The sequence below is a fragment of the Onychostruthus taczanowskii genome, unplaced genomic scaffold, assembly GCF_017590055.1.
Source record: "Onychostruthus taczanowskii isolate IOZ18803 unplaced genomic scaffold, ASM1759005v1 scaffold18, whole genome shotgun sequence".
NCBI classification, from domain to species: Eukaryota; Metazoa; Chordata; class Aves; order Passeriformes; family Passeridae; genus Onychostruthus; species Onychostruthus taczanowskii.
The window spans coordinates 475,146-495,648 of record NW_024499017.1 but is presented as its reverse complement, the minus strand read 5'-3'; positions in this window follow the sequence as shown (position 1 = coordinate 495,648).

Below are 20,503 nucleotides of genomic sequence, written 5' to 3'. Positions count from 1 at the left end.
AGGGCAGAATGTGTCAGGTTGGAGGGCCCACAGTGGCTCATCTGGTCCTACCTCCCTGCTCCAGCAGGGCCAGCACAGAGCTCGTGGCCCAGGATTGTGTCCTGGAATTGTTGTGGAATGTCCCCAGTGAGGGAGACTGCACACCCTCTGTGGGCAGCCTGTTCAGTGCTTGGTCACTGCACAGGAAAGTCCTTCCTCATGTTCAGGTGGAACTTCCTGGGCATCAGTTCCTGCCTGTGCCTCCTGTTCCATTGCTGAGAGCCTGGTCCGTGCTCTGCCACCTCCCTTTGGGCACTGACAGACAGGGATGAGGTGTCTTCTCTAGGCTGAGCAGGCCCAATTCCCTCAGCCTTTCCTCACCAGAGAGGCTCCTGTCCCTTCACCATCTGTGTCACCCTTGGCTGGCCCTGCTCCATGACAGGAGCTGTGAAAGCCTTTGTCTTGCATCTCACTGCTTCCCTGGTCTTTAAAGTCGTTCCCTTCTGCTCCCTGATTTGGTGGAAACAAACTGTAAACCACAACTGCCTCGAGTGTCCCTGTTCAGATATGTCTGCCTTGTGTTCCATTTCCACGCCTGGGGGCAGGTTTAATAGATTATCATATTTTCCTTTTTGGCATTGTATGATGTAGTAGTAGATTGCTTTTCAGTTGTGAAGCTTTGCATTTTCTTTTGGACATGAAAATATAAGCTCTTAATTGTCTCATGGCAGATAGATGCTTGATGATTTTAATTAGAATAATTAAATTCAGATCAGCTGAATTAGCCAGATTTAAGTTGCTATTTCAGTGTATCCATTTGTGCATGGACATTTCATTATGGTTAGGGTTATTCTGCCTTTTTGGCTATGTATACCAGGCTAACCCTTGCTCTTTGCTGGATAGTGAAGTGATACAATAAATTAATCTCTTGGACTTTTCAAATTGCAATTTCTTTCAAAGCAATGAAGAAATTGCTAAAACCCCCACACAGATGAGCATTGGTTTTGTTTTTTCCATTAAGTATATGAGGTACTTGCATTTTTACTCCTAATGAAAAATCAATTACATTGTTTCAATGTAATGTAACTTTGATAATTTCTACTGTTTGAGGATGATACTCTGCAGTTTTCAATTTAAGCATCATCTGTGTTTATCTTCCTTCCCTGACTGAGAGTAATTTCAACAAACCAATAATTATTTTGGTAGTGCTGTTTTAGAATTTTCTTTGACTCTATTGCTATATTAGTGGGAAAACTTGTCTGAGACTTCTCTAATGTTTATGGGGAAATTGCAGTAAAGGTACAGAGAGCATCCTCACTGATAAATATATACTGTAGCACATAAAAAGCTGTGCTAGGAACCTTGATGAGACCAATTAATATGCATGAGACCTCTCTGTTATGGTGGAGTCCACCATTTCTATTCTCAGCCTAATTCCAGGATTAGCTAATGTGGAAAGCTGTTTCCAAATCCACCTTGAATTGTGGTTCATGTAATCTTTGGATACTTAGAATATAATTCCATTATGGGTTGGAGAGCCATTTTAACTTGAACTGTATCTTACAGGATCATACTGCCTTACTTTTGCTACTGCAGTAAAGCTGTTTCTACAAAACTTTGTATAAAATTGTTTGTTCTGTTTTCTTCTCTGCTGGCTGCTGCTCTTTATCAAAAGCAGCAGTCTTGTCTTAGCACGTTGCTTTTTGAAGATGTGATTGCAATATGATTAAATACCTGAACTGTTTAAGAGCATAGGTCTTGGGCAACACCAGTAAAATGTTTTAGAAGCTACATTAGAATGAATGATTGTTTCATTTCTACAACTCTACAAATAATGGAGAAAAACTCATCCAGTAATGTAAGGAAGAAAAGATCATTAATAGTCAGTAAGCTTCTAACCTGGAAAGTGTGTCAGTAAGTGAGGAAAAAAAGAACAGTGGAATAGAAGCCTTAGAAACCAGTTATGCCACCAAATGTTGAGAGACATAAAATAGCAGGGTGAACTTTCTTGAAGACAAAATGTTTTAAAGGGAACTTATCTGACTGCCTTAAGAGAGTTTAATTTAAATTTATTCTAAATCCATTACTGTAATGTCAGATTATGTGGAGAGTTAAAAATAAACCTTAGCCTGCTATGAATAATTCTCTATTCTAAATTCTGAAATGCTTCAGCCAAAAGTAGGAAGAAATGAAAACAGAACAACTGACATATCTTCCCAGAATGCTGTACATGCTTTTACTTTGCTACTTATGCCTTTCTTTTGGGAGACCTTCTTTTCAATTGAGTTAACAACAGGCTTAGAATTAACACAGACTAGCATCATAACTTCTCTTGCTTCAGTGTTTTCAAATCCAAAGAAAATAGTGTTTTGGAGAGTATTGATGACATCCTGGGGGTAAGGGGGTGAAATGCTGTGCTCTCATTAGATGTGCTGCTTTGTAACATGCCGTGTTTAAAATCTGTTATTAATGCTGCATTTCAGGCGTAGGGAAATAGCTATAACTTTCCTATTCTGTGGCTTCTTAGACTATAGCAGGGAGGTCTAGAGCTTTTGAGTATCGTCCATTTAACAAGAAATTCAACATTTTTAAAGGGGAAACAAAGTGTCCATAGGGGGCTTCATCTTTCAGATTATCTCCCCAGACAATCAGGCATAGCTGACTGACTATTAGGCATTCTGAGGACATTCCTAAGGTTTCATTCCAGATTGCAGATATCCCTCTAACAGGTCTTTTCTCTAAACTCTTTGGTTGTATAAAAATAGTTGTAATTTTGGAAAATATTTACTCAGTAAGAGAAACAACACCTAGATGTTTTACAAGTGAATTTAGTGCTGTCTGATATACCTGACTGACAGCCCTAGGGACAGAATGCTCCATTTGGTGTCCCAGAACAGACACACTATAGAGTAACAATGTGCCAGAACTGTTAAAAATTCAGAGTGAAAATTCAGTCTCTTGCTGTATTGATGGTGGTGCCATGTATTCCATCTGTCCTGCTAATGCAGGCAGTAAAGCACACATCTCTCCTGTGATACAGTGACTTTATGAAGGCAGAGATCTGTCTGCATGTAAAATATGATTACATAAACAATTCATATAGTCTAGGTCTGAGATTTCTGCCAAGCACTTAATGCAGCTGGTTACTATAGAAACAGGCAAAGGAGGCTGGTTTGAATTTGTTACTTCACTCTGTGTGTGGCTTTCTATTTTCTCGTGTTTTGTTTCAGATGGGAAACATGCCAATGTAATGTCTCTACACAAACAGTTTAAAGCTGGTGTAAGCCAGTCCCGTGGGGAGTACAGCACTTTTTCCTTGTGTAAATCACTTGTTTGTGGGAGTGCTCTGCCCCAGCCCTCTCAGCTTCCTCAGTCACTTTTGTGTGTAAGACCATATTGCCAGAAGCACTGGTACTGTTTGTGCTCCCTCCCTCCTGCAACACATCTATTAGTTGTTTTTTTTTTTTTTTTTTTTTAAACCTGCAAACTGCACTAAATCAAGGTGAGCACACCAGGAGAAGTGGGTGGACATAAAAAGTGCCTGTAAAGCTCGACAGTTTCATAGATCAAGACACAGTTAGGGCTTTCAAATTAGGGCGCAGAGGAGAAAGTCACAGCAGCTTCAATGACTGAAATAGTGCAGCCAGAGAGGAAGGCAGTGAGTAAAGGGCAGGGTAAGTGTCAGTGGAGAAAAAGGATGAACATGGTGAAGGATAATTGTGCTTTACATTGAGCCTTCTTCCTTGGGAAGTGTTCAGCTGCTGAGAACCACCAGTTGACAGGAAGGGAAAGAACTTCACAAGTGACTTTGCAAAGCTGTTCTGGGCTTTCCACCAGAGCAGTGGTGATTTTGGACAGGTAAATTGGTCAGTCTTTGTAGCCTGAACAGCCCCTCTAAAATCCGGAGTGCACGAGTGCAGGTGTCCTTGTGTGCAGGGGAGCTTGGCCTGGCTGAAAGCAACCACATCCCTGTGGCCCAGGGACCTCGTGGCTCTGTTTGGGGAGGGTTTACTGTAACTGGCCCAGCCATACCCTCTTTATTCTATGTGCTTCTGCTCCTCACCTGCTAAAAGTGAAAAAACCCTGATAGACACTGCCAAATATGGGAATTCATGTGGATAACTCACCTGCATACAATGCAATGCAGAGTGGTTTAGTTGTGTAATTTAAAGCTACATTTACTGCACATCCAGTCATATGTGATCTTTCTGATATGTCAAGATTCTGTTGAAAATTTCAATTTCTTTCCATCTCTAACAAGTCCTTCCTGTACATACAAGAGTGAGTGGATGCTGCAGAAACCTTGAGGTCTGTATGGTCTTAACTTTCTCCTTCATTTAATCATAGTATTTAATCACAGTACATTAGATTGCTTTAAAATTATTATAGCTATCTGGTAAAAAAAAAATCCGTTATGGAAATAGAGAATGTTAACCCAAAGAAGATTATTCTGCAGTATTTGTGCCCCAGCAGATGTTTCTCTTTGATAACTGCTGCAATCAGTGCAAAGAATAGGGAGTTATATCCTTTCATGCTGAAATGTGCATGGAAATCTTTTACATTTTACGAAAAAAAAATAAAAAATAAAGGGTTTGTGGATTTAAAAAAAATCCAGCTCTACCCTGTGATTCAGAAGACTGGCAGGTGAAAGCTGCCTCCTGATGACCTTACCCATTCAGAAAAAGAACAGGAGTAATTTTCTTCTTCAATAGAAAATCTAACATATGCCTAAAATTCATCTTGTGATTATGGTAAATTAGCAATACTGACATGAGCAGTTCCTTTGTTCAGGAGACAGGGTGCATGAATGTGCAGAGCTGCCCCAGCCGTGGAAGCAGAGGCAGCTGGCAGAGGCTGCTCAGCAGCAGTGGCACAGCTCCCTGCCCTGCTCTGCAGGAGCACACAGCAATCCTCCCTGCAATTATGGCTGTGCAGGACACAATCACCTAACAAAACCACAGATCTGTGCCTCTGGTGGTTGCTCACCGTCTCTGTTCCAGATCACCCATTTGGTTTTGTTTTGGTGGGTTTTTTCCACCAAGCTGGGCAGATAGAAAATTTTCAGATTTTCTGTCAAGTTCTGTACAGAACCTTGAGATATTACTGTTACTCTTTAGCCATACTGACAGTAAACCAATTATTCCTTCTTTATTTTCTATCCTCTGGACAGTTTGTAATTTTGAGCAAGTATTTTGCTTCTTATATCTTAATTTGGGTTTTCTAGCAGAGTCCTGTGAAGAGTTCTGTCACAGGCCTTTTGTGAGCCTGAGCAGGTCCTGCCAGGTGGTTTTTGTGTGCTTACTCTGATACATTTCACATGCCTGATGGTGGCCAGCAGGGAGCATGGCTCATCCCTGCTGCTTGTGTCTGTCAGAAATTCTCATCCTAATTTTGGGGTTTGTTATTAAACCATTTTATTGGAAACTTGACAAGTTTGGGGAAAAAAAAAAAAGTTTCCTTCCAGTTCAACATGAGCAGGTGCTGTGTCACTGGTGTATGGCTGTCCTGGTTGTGCTGCCACACTGACGTGGTCCAGGTAAATTTAACCATGGCATTTATTTGATGCATTATCAACTCTGTACCAGTCAAATTCAGTACCTGTCCTCCTGCAGAATTAGTCATCAAAGATTCTTTTTCTGAAGAAAGTAGTGGTTGCAAAGCAATTTTTGAGAGATACTTTTGCTAGTTCTGAAAGCTAAGAGACTTCCTTAGATACTGAAGCATAGAAAGAATATATAATTTCATTCTTTATGTATTGAAGTTTATAAAGAATGAAATTATTTGGGACTGAAAATCTGTCTCAAAGCCGGGCCAAATCTTAATGTAGAAATTGGATTATAGATAAAGAAGTGCATTTCTTAAGGAAGCAATCCATTGCTTAGATGTGCTCGAATAACCCTTCTGTTTTGCTTTGGTAATTCCTGAGGATTCATGTCTGGGAACGTTAAGAACCAACCACGCTCCTTTCCCCTAGCCTTGGATTCATTCATGCCTTTCATGCTTTTATCCAGAATGTCTTTGGAGGGTTTAAATAGCTGTACCCTAAGCTCTGTGAGTCACTGGAGGAGAAATGGAGATGAGCAAATGAATACTTAAAAAAACTTGTAGTAGCAAGGATTTTTAAACTGCATTAATTTCACAGGCATTGATTGCTGTGCTTGCAACAGCTACTGAGATACTCATCAACCTGTTCTGTAAGGACTATTCACAATGGAGCAAGGTTGCACTTACAGTATCCTACAGTATCTTAGGAACCAGTCCTTTGCATCCATCTGTTTTTTGTGGGCAGAGTTTATTTTACAGAAAATTTGTTGGTGTTTATATATAGTAAGTTGTACAAATTCTATTCATCTGCCTCCTTGTACTGGGAACTATTCTTGACCATGACTTTTCATCAAAACAGATTAAAACCCTTTTCCAAAATTAAGAAATGTATGTTTGAAAGTCCTGTGGTTTAATAATCTATGTGTGCTTACACTTATGAATTCTTTTTTTCTTAGAATGTAGTGAAAAATATTGTGCTCTAATATGAGAGTTTGACATGTTTTCATCCTCATATTACACATCTCTTTCATTTTATGTGTATGTTTAGAAACAAAATTAAGGTTGAACAGTAGTTAAGAAATTTCACATTTATTGCTCTCTGTACAGCCACATTTTTCAGTAGATACAATTGTGGTCATTCTTAGGCAGAAGGACACCCAAGGGTTACTTTGTGCTGTAGTTTGAACTACTCAGTGAGACAGCACACATGAAATGCATGAGAGAGGGTAAAAATGTGTGACTTTTAGCACAGAAGTATTTTTAGTTGCTAATTTTTATTATATTGTCAAGCAGCACAATGCATTAAATGATGACAGTGATACATGGTGACGCCACTGGTAATGTTTAATACGAGGTTTTTCTTGCACTGGATACTTAAAGCCTCTTTCTGTGGACAGTTAATCTGTATTAGCTGTGCTTAAGAAAAGAGGATCAGTCAAAGAACTGTCTATTTTAATTGTAATCAATTTAGGAAAGCTTAGGGAACCATACAGGGGAGACCTCCATCATAATTTGAGCTGCAGATGTACAAAGGAAACTCAAGCTAACAGCAAAAAATCAGAGAGAACTGATCTCTTGTGCAGAAGGACATAAAGTAAACATGATTTAGAATGAGCAGCCTTGGGCTAGAGCCCTGATAGCCAGGCAGGCATAGCAGATACTGGGAGATTTATGGGAGGGCTGACACTGCCCAGGGTCTCTTGCACATCTGGGTCCCTAGGACAGTGACAGTGGCAAACATTCCCCACCCTGCAGCTGCTGTGGTTGGTGCCAGCCATTGAGAGCACCTGCACAGCTCTTGGGATGTGCCAGTGGTGGCACAGCAGGAATTTGTGCCGCTGTAGCACCACAGAGAGCAGGTTACAGTGGCACAACTCCTTCCCAGCATCCCACTGCCCTGGGCTCTTGGGAGCTGCTTTCCCTTTCCCTTTCCCTGGCAGAGGGACACAGGAGCATCACCACGGAGCTGGTTTGCACTGACAGGCGGCTCTGTGCTCCCTCCAGGTGTGCTGTGGCTGAGAGAAAAGGCTTTGATTATCTCTGCTCTGTGCCAAGAGCTGATCCCTGGGCTCCACTGCACCTCCTGGCCCAGCGCCAGCAGCTCTCCCAAATGTTACAAACATTTTGGTAGCTGCTGTTTCCAGCTGAGAGCTGTGAGAATGCTGGGTTAGGTAGCACCTCAGTGCCAGCAATGTCTGGGGTGAAATGGTTTTGCACATGACATCTTTTCTGTGCCTTGTGAAACCACCTCAGTCCTGGCAAGCAGAAAGACACAGTCTGACCCACTGGTTATAAGTTTGAACTGGAGAAACATTTTTTTTTTAATATAACACAATTCAGCAGGTAATTTCTATTTGTCTTATGTATTTTTATGTCCAGGCTACTCTAATATTACTTTTACTTATACTATTTACTATTTTTCTTGCTGCTGAACATAACCATGAGCCTCTGTTAAAGGTACTACAACCATTTTCTTCAGTTAGCAAAGGACATAATTGTCTCCAGTAAGATTTAAGCTTGTTCTTTAAAGCTTAAGTGTTCTCCTAAACTGCTGTCTGCCTGATAGCAATCAGAAATGGATATTCATTCCATCGATTCACTGCCTTCAGATGGATGAGCTTTCTCTCATTTCAGTGTAAGACTATTTATGAAGCAATTTAATAAAATATATAGATAAAGAGCAAGACCATAAAGCTGGGATTTCTTCAGTTACTTTGGTAAACCAGCTAACATTATATTCTTTCCATTTCAACTGATCTAAACCATTTCCTTGTGTACTGGTGTAAAAAATGCACATACCACTCAGTCAAGAATCTTTGGAGAGTCCCCTCAGCTGTAGCAATGCTGTTCTTCACTTAAGCTCTGAAAAACCAGGATTTATTGCTAACAAAGTGTTTGCAAATCCGTGCACTGTCTCATTGAAACTTTCCTACTTGTTTAAATGCTGTTTATATTTCCATAATTCTAGATCTGCATTTTTAATAATTTTTTTGTGTGCTGTTTATGATTTGATTTCTTCCTTTAGTAAAAGCCAACCCAGTCTTTTCTTGTTGTCTTTGAGGGGAGACCCCTGTGGATAGGTAGAATGTAGGAGAATAGAGATAGTCGTGAAGACTTCTTGCTTTCAGTGCTGAGAGGAGCTGCCCATGAGCCCTCACCAAGGAGGTACGAAACCTTTGCAATAAGATGGCAACAGACCCCCCGCCACAGCTGGATCCAGTTAGGATGGGTATTGTAAAAGAGTGGGTTGGCTGGTGGAGAAGGTTGGATGGAGTTTGTTGGCTGTGCTGAGAAGAAGGAGGACTCAGTGCTGAGAGGAGCTGCCCATGAGCCCTCACCAAGGAGGTACGAAACCTTTGCAATAAGATTGCAACAGATCCCCTTCTTGTTAATCAGGGCATTCAGCTGGAAATACTACCCACACACATTGAGCATCTGAAAAGCTTTCCTTGAATTTCTCAGAACCATAAAGCATCTGTTTAAAAAGCCACTGGTGTCTGAAGGTCCATTTCTTCATTTCCAAGTGCTTAAGATTTCAGTTGCCTGTGGCTGGTGTTGTCTCTGTACCAGCAGACATGGCTTGGCTTCTTTTACCTGTGGTTTCCTGCACTTTGGGTAGTTGAACACTCCAGCAGCAGGACAGAGTGGAGTGAAGATACAGTGGAAGCTCCATATGTATTTGAAACAAATCAGAAAGCAAACATGTTTAGAAAATGTGTTTGCAAGGATTTGAAATAAAATGCTCCTAAAATACCAGCACACACTTCAAGCTTTCTAATTGCTGCCAAAATGCAATCTGTCACAATACAAGTATTACAATATCTACTACAAATATATTGAGAGAAAGATGAGAAACTGAAACAGAATTGGAGAATTTTTCTGTACTATTTAATGTGTTTGGTATGAAAAATTCACTTTGGTATCACTTCCCTACCTAGAAGGAATCTATAACCACCAGCACATGGACTGTTGGAGGGAGTGAGAGGAATTGTCTTCATGACCAGAATGGGTTGGAGAGAATGGAATTGCAGGTGTGGACATATATTAGAAATTTCTCCTGGTTTTGTGCACCAATCAAAGAAAACCTGAAATTATTAAATATAGTAATGTACACAAAAGGGGATGTCAGAAAGGGATGCAGGAGTGTTTATACACTGGAGACCTCTTGCATTTATGATTCACTACAAATTACCACTGGAGGAGAGGAGTAGTTGTGAGAAGGTGTGGGTTTATAGAAACAGCTCAGCTCCAGCAAGAAGAGCTGCTGCTGTGGCCCAGGCCTGTCCACACAATACTGCCAGAGCAGAAGGTGGCAGATGGCCTCACCTGGCTGCCCTTGCCGTGCAGGTGTGCTGAGCCAGACTGCAGCTGGGAAAATGTCTTTAGAAGACTCTACTCAGTTTCTGATGCTTCATTTGGGGTGCTGTGTTCTGCTGGTGTAGCCCTGAAAAGCCGGCTGGAGGCGAGTCCCACAAGGTCTGCTTTGCCATGGGGAGGCTCCCTGGTCCATTCCTGATGCCCAGGGGAGAGCATTTACCTCTGTCAGTTTAGTTGTGTGACAGCTACCAAGAAGCTCTGCATGCAGTTAACCAGTTTGTGTGACTTTGGTTAAGAGTGTCAGTGAGATGAGTAAGGTGCTGAGGGTATTGTTCATGAGCAATTCCCCTTTCCCCAGTGCTGCTCTTTGCATGTGTGCAGTGCAGCCTCACTGGTGTAAAGTGAATTATTCCTGTGTGACCCTGCAGGTGAGAAGGGCAGTGGCTCCTCGGAGGGGACCCTGTGCAAAGGCTGGCTGGTGCTGCTGGAGAGTGGGGAGCAAAGCCCACAGGTGATTTATCACAGCTGGGGGGAAATCTCAAACGCCCCTCAGGTCACCAGGCCCCGGCTCCTGCTCACAGCACAGACCCCGAGAGCTCGGGCTGCCACACAGAGCAAATGGAGTGGAGCTCCTGTGCCCCAGCCAGGGCATGGAGCTCCTGTATGCCAGCCCTGGGGACACCCCTGAGCCACCCCAAACCCAGCCAGCTCCTGTGTGCCCACCCTGGGGACACACCTGAGCCTCCCCAAGGCCCCCAGCTCCTGTATGCCAGCCCTGGGGACACACCTGAGCCTCCCCAAGGCCCCCAGCTCCTGTATGCCAGCCCTGGGGACACACCTGAGCCTCCCCAAGGCCCCCAGCTCCTGTATGCCAGCCCTGGGGACACACCTGAGCCTCCCCAAGGCCCCCAGCTCCTGTATGCCAGCCCTGGGGACACACCTGAGCCTCCCCAAGGCCCCCAGCTCCTGTATGCCAGCCCTGGGGACACCCCTGAGCCACCCCAAACCCAGCCAGGGCACGGAGCTCCTCATCCCAGGGTTCCTCCCCTCAGGTGCTGAGGGGGGCCGGTGGTGGTCGCCCCATGGCAAAGAGAAAAGCTGCCTCATTTTCTATTTCTATTTTTATGTGCCTTTTTTCCTGTGAAATGGTTCTCTCAGAGGTCACCTGAGGGCTCTGCAGTGGCACTGGTACTTCACCTGGTGTCTGGAGTTAGCAGGTTTTATCTGCATGAACAATTCCCTAAATTACCAGAGGTTTTTGTCGTGTTTTCAAAAAAATGTAAATAAATTAAATACAACAACACGAGAAAGGAATAGATCCTCTGATATAAAGCTCTCCTAATTGAGAGGTCTGTGTGGGGATTGTGGGAGCAGCAGCATTTACTTTTGGGTTTAAATAAGGGAATTAAGAAGGATGTGTGTGATAATGTGGCTGGCAGTCACAGAAGGGAGCTGGAAACAAAGGATTGTTTATTTCTTGTCTACAGAATTTTGTAATCAGCTTTGACTACTTTTACTAGTGAACCCTAAGGTAGAATGAAGCTTTCCCCCTCCATTTTCTGTAACCATTAAACTTCTCTGCTGAGCTGCCTTGGAGACATCCACATAAATGCAGCAGCAGCTGGGTGCATAAGCAGCTTGTCCTGGTGTTCCTTGGAAACGTTTCCCGTGGCTTTTGGACACTGCTGTGGGATGTTTCCAGAAAAGAAAAAGATGCTTGAAGAAGTGACTGCAGTGTGGCGTGGACGCAGCTCAGAGGTTGGCTGAAGGTGCACAAATGCCCCTCACCAGCAGTTTCCAGTTCTCCATATCACACTTTAAGCTAGAGAGTTGTTCCAAAGCCTGCTGCCATTAGTGAAAGTACATTAAACACAGCAGCCAGGGAGCTACACCTGCAGTGCAAATATAAAAATGCAAAGTTTCTGCAAAACACAGATCAGGTTGATAGGCTGAGACAAATGCAATGATTCCTGAGCAGCCTGGCCATTATTTTTCACCTTTTCAGACTATTTTATATATTAGGGAACTTCCAGTTGATACTGTGAGGTTTTTTTCCAGTATCCAAGTGTAACTTCTGTGTCTTTTATAGCTCAATATTACATAAATGTTAAAATCATTCTAATAAATACAGCTCTTAGAGTTATTCAATGAAATGAACTCACAATGTTGCTAATTTTCCTAGCTGGCATAAATCTGCAATTCAGGTTAAGTATTTTCCCAAAGATGAACACTGTATTTTAGTAGGTATTATCTTCTTGCTTATGTGTTTGGTAAATAATACCCCTTTATGACTAAATTATGACTATTTATGACTAAAAATGCCTATATATGACTTATTTCCCATAAGACACCTATGAATATAATTTTGTGATTGGTTCAGAGCAATTATTTGGCCGCTGTTAGGATTTCTGTTTGGGGCTGAGGTTTGGGATCCATAACCACTAGAAGGCACTCTGGTATAACAAAGTTCCCCTCAGCTGCCTACAAACCCTGCTGTAAGGACGGACAAAACATCACCAAGCTCGACTGGCTTTAAGCGATTTCTCTCTTTTCTTTTCTCTTTCCCCTCTTTTCTCCTTCTCTTCTCCCTTCCCTTCCCCTGTTGTACCTTGGGTTAAAACACCCCAGACTTCTGGAATTCAATATTGGAACAATTTCAGTCTCAATACTTTTGCAAGGTGTCCTGTGAAATTATACACAGCACCTCTGATACTTGCCAGTAGTTACTGAATAGTTATGCAGGACTCTGTATCCTGCTCAGAAAAGGCAGCTATGTGGGGAGAAGGCACCTAACTAGTGAAATTCAGTATATGTCAGCATGAAAACTGATGGTCACTATAGCTAAATGTTGGATGTCAATGTTTTTAATCTCACTTAAATATTATATTATTTTGATAATACCTTTTACCCCTTATTTGCATTAAAAGTTTGCATTTTGGCAAAACATAATTACCAAAATGTAAAGAATTTACTAGATTATAGCAGAAAATCAAGTGATCTTGAACTTGAGTTTGTGCCTTTCATCAGTCCTGATTTTCTTCTTTTTCCTCATATGTGATCTTTTCTGAAGATTTTTTTTTTTCCTTCCTCTACCCCCTCACTTTCCCCTTCATTAAAGCCCTGTCAGGGAGGACAGAGGGAAAAATCTCTTCTAAAAGATTTACTGCTCATATTCCTTTTTCTTACTACTTCTACTAAGTATCTGAATCAAGATTAGTTGTTGAGGCTGGACCATTGGTCCCTCTGAGGTTCTCCTTTCCTAGACCTATGTGAAGAGACAAACCTCACTGCTGTCAATTTCAATAACATAATTTTGCAGATTAGGAGTCTTCAAAAATGTTAATTCTATGCTAATTTTTTTTTTATTTCATGCAGACTAGTTTCAGAAAAAGTTAATGTCTCTGCTCTGGGGGAATATGTCACATTTCACTGATTTTGACATAAATTTTTCCGAGTTGTAGGAAAAGAGATTTGCAAAGATATACCATAAGGTGCTCTTTATAGAAATTAATCTAGAAAGGCAGATCTCTCTGTGTGATCATCAATTAATTATATATAATACTAGTTTATGTAGTCTGGTTCCAAATATATTATCCTGAACCAATTCTGTTGCTGTAATTTCCATTTAATTCCTAGGAAAACTTACTGAGATGGAATAAAGTTGAAATCAACACTTTTGTGGAAATGTAGGACTGTTCAAAACATACTAACATTTCAGATTAAAACCTCACAGGATATGCTTTTTTTTTTCCCAAAAATCCAAAATGCAGAATATGGTTGCCATTAAATCCAAAGAATAAAATAATTTAGTCTTTGACAAGGGATTAAAAAAGTACTTTTTATGCCAGCGTGAAGAATCCAAGTGGTGGAATTCTTGGGAAGCTCTTTACTAGGTTTTGTTTTTATCCAACGATTGCAGGCAGGCTGCTGAGCACCTGCAGCCTGGCACTGGGGCATTTGGTGGATTTCCAGCATTACAGCAGCCAGAGAGATGAAGTAACTTTGTCAGGTCAGCTCCTGGCGTGGGGGCCTTGTTCCTGGAAGTCTGAACTTTGTTAAAGTTCTTCTTTTCTTGCCCTAAGAATGGGTGAATTCTGCCTGGGAAGGGTGATAGTTCTGCCAATTAGTGCAGAGAGGTAAATCTTTAAACCATGGTCATTTGTGACTTAAACATATCTAGAGGAATGCTACACATGGTGGGTTTTTTTTTTTAAATCACAAAAACCTATTGATTCTCAGGAATTTGTATGTCAGCTGAGACCACCACCTGAAGACTGTTACATTTTTCTAAAATGATCAGGATTCTAGCAGCACTCCAGGTCTTTTCAGCCAAGCAGGTGTGAAGGTGTTTTGCTTGCCCTGAAACTCTTCCCCAAAGAGAAAGGCAGGAATAGTTACCTTCTGTCACGGGCAGCAAATTGTGGGGATGTCTCCAGATTAAAAGGAAACTACTTAGGCCCATATATTGCATTTTCTTTTTTTCCTTTTTCATATCTTCCACCTCTTCCCTTCATGTGTTCTGCAGAAGCAGCAAGTTCTAAGTTGCTTTAGGAATATGGTACTTTTTTTGTTTAGCTTTTTAGCTCCATATTGAAGTAAAAAAAATAATTATTTTCTTCCAATTCCCAAATTACTATTTTCCATTGAGAATTTTTTCAGCCATTCAAAATAATGTATGATTTTGAGACTTAATCCTTTTAAGCAATGCTTATTTCTGATCAGTAACTTGAAACAGGAAAGAATATTTCTGCTGCCTCCTAAACCTGTAGTGATTGTGTGCTCTGCCAGCTGAGGAGCAGGTATTTGTTAGGAATTTCTGCAGGAAGAGCTGCAGTCCTCAAAGCCAGACCATGCAATCTCCATGATTTGTTCAAGCATAACCATCCTGCTGCTCTGGCAGTTTACATTCCACCTCTTGAGAGGTGCATAATAGCTGATAGCTAGAAATAAATGTAACAGGTCTGTACTTACATTGCAGCTGGCACTGGTGAAAAATACCTGGGCTTTCAACTTCCAGAAAATTGGATCTTTGTATAAGTGCACTGATATTATTAAAATTGGTGCCTGAATGTCTTAATCTGTCTAGCCCATAGTTACAAGGACACTGAAGTGTGATATTTTATAAGGAATGCTCATAATCTGGAAATTTGGAAATTTTTTTCCTTTGAGGAACATATCTGCCTAGTGTAACTATATAAAATAATTTCTATAAATACCATCACTCTCATGTAGTATTTGCATAAATATCCTTTGAATCTTGATGTATCTAATTTTGTGTGGAAAGCTCCAACCAAAGGTTCTGGTAAAAACCCTTGGGCTTACCCTGGATACAAAATTAGCCCAAATCCTGTCTCTTACTCTGGTTTAACACAACTCTCTGATATCTTTACGAAAACGTAATCTTTCCCATCTCCTCTAAGTATCATCAAGCACTAGAAGTGCTTCTGCTGTTGTTTTTTGTGTGTTTTTCTGACAGAAGAAAAAAAAACCAAACCCAACCACTCTTAGGAAGTCAAACTCTTGTTGCAAATAAAATCTTGGGAAGGAATATAACAATCCTTCAATTCTGAAGACAAAGCATTGAGTTACTGTGATTAAGGCAAAGACACAATCTTTTTATAAATCAGCATGTTTTTCAATTTTGTAATGGATGCTGATATATGATGAGTAACTGGAAGTAAGAATATGCACTTGCTTCTATTAATTGTTTCTGTGAAGTAATGATCATAGACATTTTTCTACTTTTTCCAAGGTTAGGCCAGAGGTTTTTTCCTCAAACTCTTTTATCTTTAGAGGGATGTTGCATGATCTTCAGCATAATAGGATGACAGAGACTTATTTATTATATATCTAGTGATTCTTACTCAGACCTACTGGCTGCCATGGACCTTCTGAAATGTGAATGCATGGTGAAAAAGTGATATTTTTCTAAGCATAGGCTACTGATAGTGCCAGACTTCATGGTGACCACGTACAAGCCCTTTTTCCATTCTCTTCTGTCATGGCTCTTATTTTAAAAATAAATTATTATTTTATTTTAAAAAGCTGTCTACACAGCAGGATAACTACATTCTCTTCCTCTTTGTCCACACTTTTTTCCCTTGCTAAGAGGTCAAGCCTTGCAGAAGAAAAATTGGCACATGAAGCATCCCATTGACCTTTACACCAAACTAAACTCCCTCATGCACTTAATCTGTTATATTGATGGACAGTCATGGTTACAAGCAGAAGATGCCCATCATTTCTTCTTTCTTCCTGGCAGAGAGAATGAATCATGTTGCTGGGATAATGAACCATTTAATGACTTGTGTGTTGATTTATCAGATGGTGCTGGAGAGGCCAGTTTAAGAGTATAAAGCCATAAGTCACAGTGTGGCTGCACATGGCCCATGAGGCTGCTTGGCTCCCTCACTGTGAGTTGCTGGGTTAATCAAGCCATCATTAGGGTGTGAAAGCAGTGAAGTGCCTCCTTTTCATTCTGGTGTGGCATTTCTTCAAAATAAGAATCCATTTTTTTTTCCAGGTTTTGAAATAGGTTAATGTGATAAAATTGGCATTTTTGACTTTCAGAGCGAGGAAGTTTCATCCTGGGCTAATGAAATACATTAGTAGTGAGCACAGGAAAACCTTCCTGGTGTGTTCTGCACAGGCAATAATTAATAACTGCTCTCTGAGTGAGGTTGTTCAACCATTTTGTCTCTTATCATGCAACAGTTTCACCTTCATCTCATTTCCAAGCTTGCTTTGGACTGTCACATGAAATACTGTTAAAAAACCTCTTAGAGACAAGTTACAGAAAACCTGATATCCAGGTGCTCTTGTGCACTGTTACAGAGGAAAATTAAGTTTAACTTGGTTTGTTTTGGAAAAAAAAATCAATGTTGCCTGCTGTATAATTGTATTTTATCTTCAGGAGCTTATTGATTGCAGTGGGGAGTTTTGTTTGTCTCACCGTTGGTGTTGATGCTTTTTTTTTGTTCTGTTTCGGGTTTTGAGTTTTTGTAGAGCTCAAATTAAGCTGCTTAATGATTTTCCCAAGTCTCCTTTTGGAAGATCAGTTCTTTATTTCCCATTTTTTTTTCAGCGTTCTGGCGCTACCTCTGTCTTCCATGGATTCTCAGAGCTTACAACTAGATTTCTTGGCAAATGAAATATTTTAGGATGAAATCCATTTGGCCTAGCAAATTCAAAAACATGAAACTAGTCCATGTGCTGTAACCTTGTCTGTTCTTACTATCTGACTTTTTTCTCTGAAGGCTTCCATGAAAGAAATGTTTCAGCTGAGTTTCTGAAAACATTGATCAGATTCTGTTCCGACTCAGAATTTCTACATCACAGCTGTTTCACTCTGCAGAACATTTTGCAAAAATAGGTTAACTCTTGGCTTTTCCTCAAAACTGTTTAGCACTTGTAAATAAACTCCTGTGCTTGCCGAGGGAAGTAATTCCATGTATTCCTGTTCTCCTTGCACTGTTTGCCTGTTGGCAAGGAGAAATGTGCTACGGGGTTCAAAGCCCCTCCAGGGCCTCCAATCCTGAGGCGTTTTCCTGAGTTTTGTCAGCTGGCAGGCCATGTCTTTCCCAGAATTTGGTCAAATTATCTCACTCATGTGAGCAAATTATGCTTAGGAAGTGATATGAGTCATGATCAGACCCCTTTATCTGAAAAACAGGGAGAGGTATGGGATCCAAAATGAGCTGCAGGATTTAAATTTTGGCTAAAGTAAGAAGAACTCCTTTTAATTGATTGGTTCTTTCTCAGTTCAAAAGAACTTTAGTAGTCATTGCTGTGGTCCAGTTAATTTACTGTCACACTTCTGGTATTATTCAGGTGTTTCTATACTACAGATCACAGTGAACTTGGGGAAAAACAGAGTAAACTCAGAGGCTGTAAACACAGAATATGTTCATGCTTTGGTATTCACTGCACTTTGCCAAATACTAGCTTTGATGATTGAAAAAACCTTTTTCTGTGCAGATAGTTCATACATCTCCATTTCAGCTATTCTGTGTACTTGAACTGACTTCACAATACTCCAGGCAATGACCCCTGTTCCGTGGTGCAAAGGCTGCAGGATCTGTGCTCTGAAGTGTGCACAGATTGGAGGAAATGATCAGGAGTCAGGCCTGAAATCTATCCCTGTTCTGTCCTGCAGTGTGCAATTATTCACATGCATGTCAGGTTATTCTTTTCTCCTCATTCCCAGGATGTACTGATCTTTCTAGTGCCAGTTTTCACTGCCTTCCCCCCAACTTGTAACATGCTGAAAATAGCTGTGAATGAGATAAACCAGCAAGGAGGTTTATCAACCATAAAGGCCTGTTGTTAAATAAATAGAAATGACAGGGTAAGAGAGAGATTATTTTCCTGTCCTGCTTTGGGAGCCTCTAGAGATCAGTATAAGTGAACATTTTGAATGCACTGAACACACACACACACACACCTGTGCCTAAGCTGTAGAACAAAATCAATAGGCAGCAGATGAAAATTGTGTTTGTTTCCATAAAAATAACTCCTGGCTGTTTCAGAGTGTCAGTGATGGCTGTTATTATCTGGCACATAAAACTCCTTCAGAAAAGGGGTTTTCAAAGAAATTTTGTGAGAGTGAGACATTTTTATTTGCATTTATCTCTGTGTGTGACTATGTTGATTATCAATAATTAGTTTCTGCACCCTTCCAGTGTGTCTGACCCATTCCAGCCTCTTCTGCAAATGCTTAAATCTACTTATTTATTCACCAAATGCAGCCAGGGTAATATATAGTGCTGCCAGATCTGTGCAGGGAAATTCCTCAGATAAATTTTGTTCTTTGGTATTCACACAAGTCCTGCACTGTGTAATCTCATGCTTTTTTGAATAACTAATGGTTTATGTTTTCTTTGTGCTGATTGTTCTTGAACTGAGAGTTGGAGGATGGCCATTGCTAATTTCCTAACTCAGCAATCTCTGCCCAGGTACTGTGCAACACTGAGTCAGGTGCAATGGTCTCCAGCAAGAGTTTCTTCAAGTAGAAGCTGAAAGGTGACATGAATTCAGAGTAAGCCAAAAGTGGTAAAGTTTGGTTGTGTGAAGTTGCTGCTTTTATTAAGCTGACTCCCAATTTTCACCCATCACCAATGTTTCCTGGATTTTGAGGGAGCATTCTAAGGAAAGTCTGTTTGTTCAAAATCAGTCTTGGGTGATTTCTTGTTATCTTTGTCAACATTTCAGTTCATTGTGCTGTCATTTCAGCAGATTGGCATTGTTTGAAAACTCCATGCTATGAATTTTCATTTAGCTCCTACTGACAAAGACTGTGCAGTTTGATTATTCTTTGCTCTTTGTGTGCTAAATTTGTGCTGCTGTTTCCAGAACCTTTGTGCACTAAGCAAAGGAATTTTGTAGAAACCAGGGGCCCAGGAGTCTAGACTAGAGTACATACATAGAATATTGCCATTGGCTATACATTAAAAACAAACAAAGAAAAACAACCCAATAAACAAAAAACCCCAACAACAACAAAAAAAGGAGGAACAACTGCCAGAATTAATTTTGTGAAAGGAAAAATCTCTTAAATTAGTAGCAGAGGACTGTCTTCTAGTTACATGGATCTCAGAACTAGGACTGTAGTGGCAGTTGAAATTGAAGGGATTTTAAGTTGAAGAGATAAGTAGCAGTGATGAGGGATTTTTTCCAGAAGGAGAACAAAAATTGATATTCATTTTTCCTAAGTTTCAGTAAACTCCTGGATTTCCCACTCAATATGCAAAAGCAAACAACACATAGCAGAGCTCAGAATAGTTATTTACTGCACAGTATATTCAAGTTGGAGCACCTTCTATGTTACCTGATAAAAGCTGTGAATATTTCATTCCATTAGAGGGGCAGTATGGCACTTTCCCCCAAAACTCTATTTCTTTTCAGCTGCTTTGGCTGCAGAGAACACACTGGTGGGAATACAGATGGACCCAGCACCGGGGCCTGCATGCACAGTGGCACAAGGCATGAGCATATGTGTGTTTTTCTGTTCCTTGCCCACTGTAAATAGTGTACAAAGAACATAATCCATCAGATATGGTTGCTGATTACTGTTCAGCCTGCTTGGCACAGCCCCACTGCACTAGATTTCTTGTCTGAGGGCAGATTAAAGGTATTAATAACAACCTGATTGCAGAGGATTTGTAGCAAGCAGCTTTGAAATCAAATGATATAAAGGGTAGTGCCTATGACAAACTGTAGATGTGCTGTGAATCCCAACATGCAGCTCATAAAAAAGCTGTTGAAATTCCAAAGTGGGCAGACTCTCACACAGACAAGAGCTTGCAGCATCCAATCACTTTAAGAGCTATGCACAAATATATTATTCTTCAGGTTGAAAGGCTGGGTCTATTACAAGCAGTAAGGGTTTTCCGATGCAGTGTTTTACAGGGTTTCAGTAAAGAAATGTCTCACTTTAATCTTAATCAAGGAGATGCCAGCCTTTATAACAACACAATATTCCTAAAAAGTGCTCAGCAGTCTAATGAGAACAGCCCCTATCTGAGCAGTGCTGATGTTATGTTCCAAGGAATACTCACAGTGTCTTGATCTATAAAGATCAAAATTTTGAAGCTGCAAGTGATAAATGAGACTCACTTGCCTCTCCATTCTAGAAATGCATCTGAAAGTTTAACCTGCATCTCTA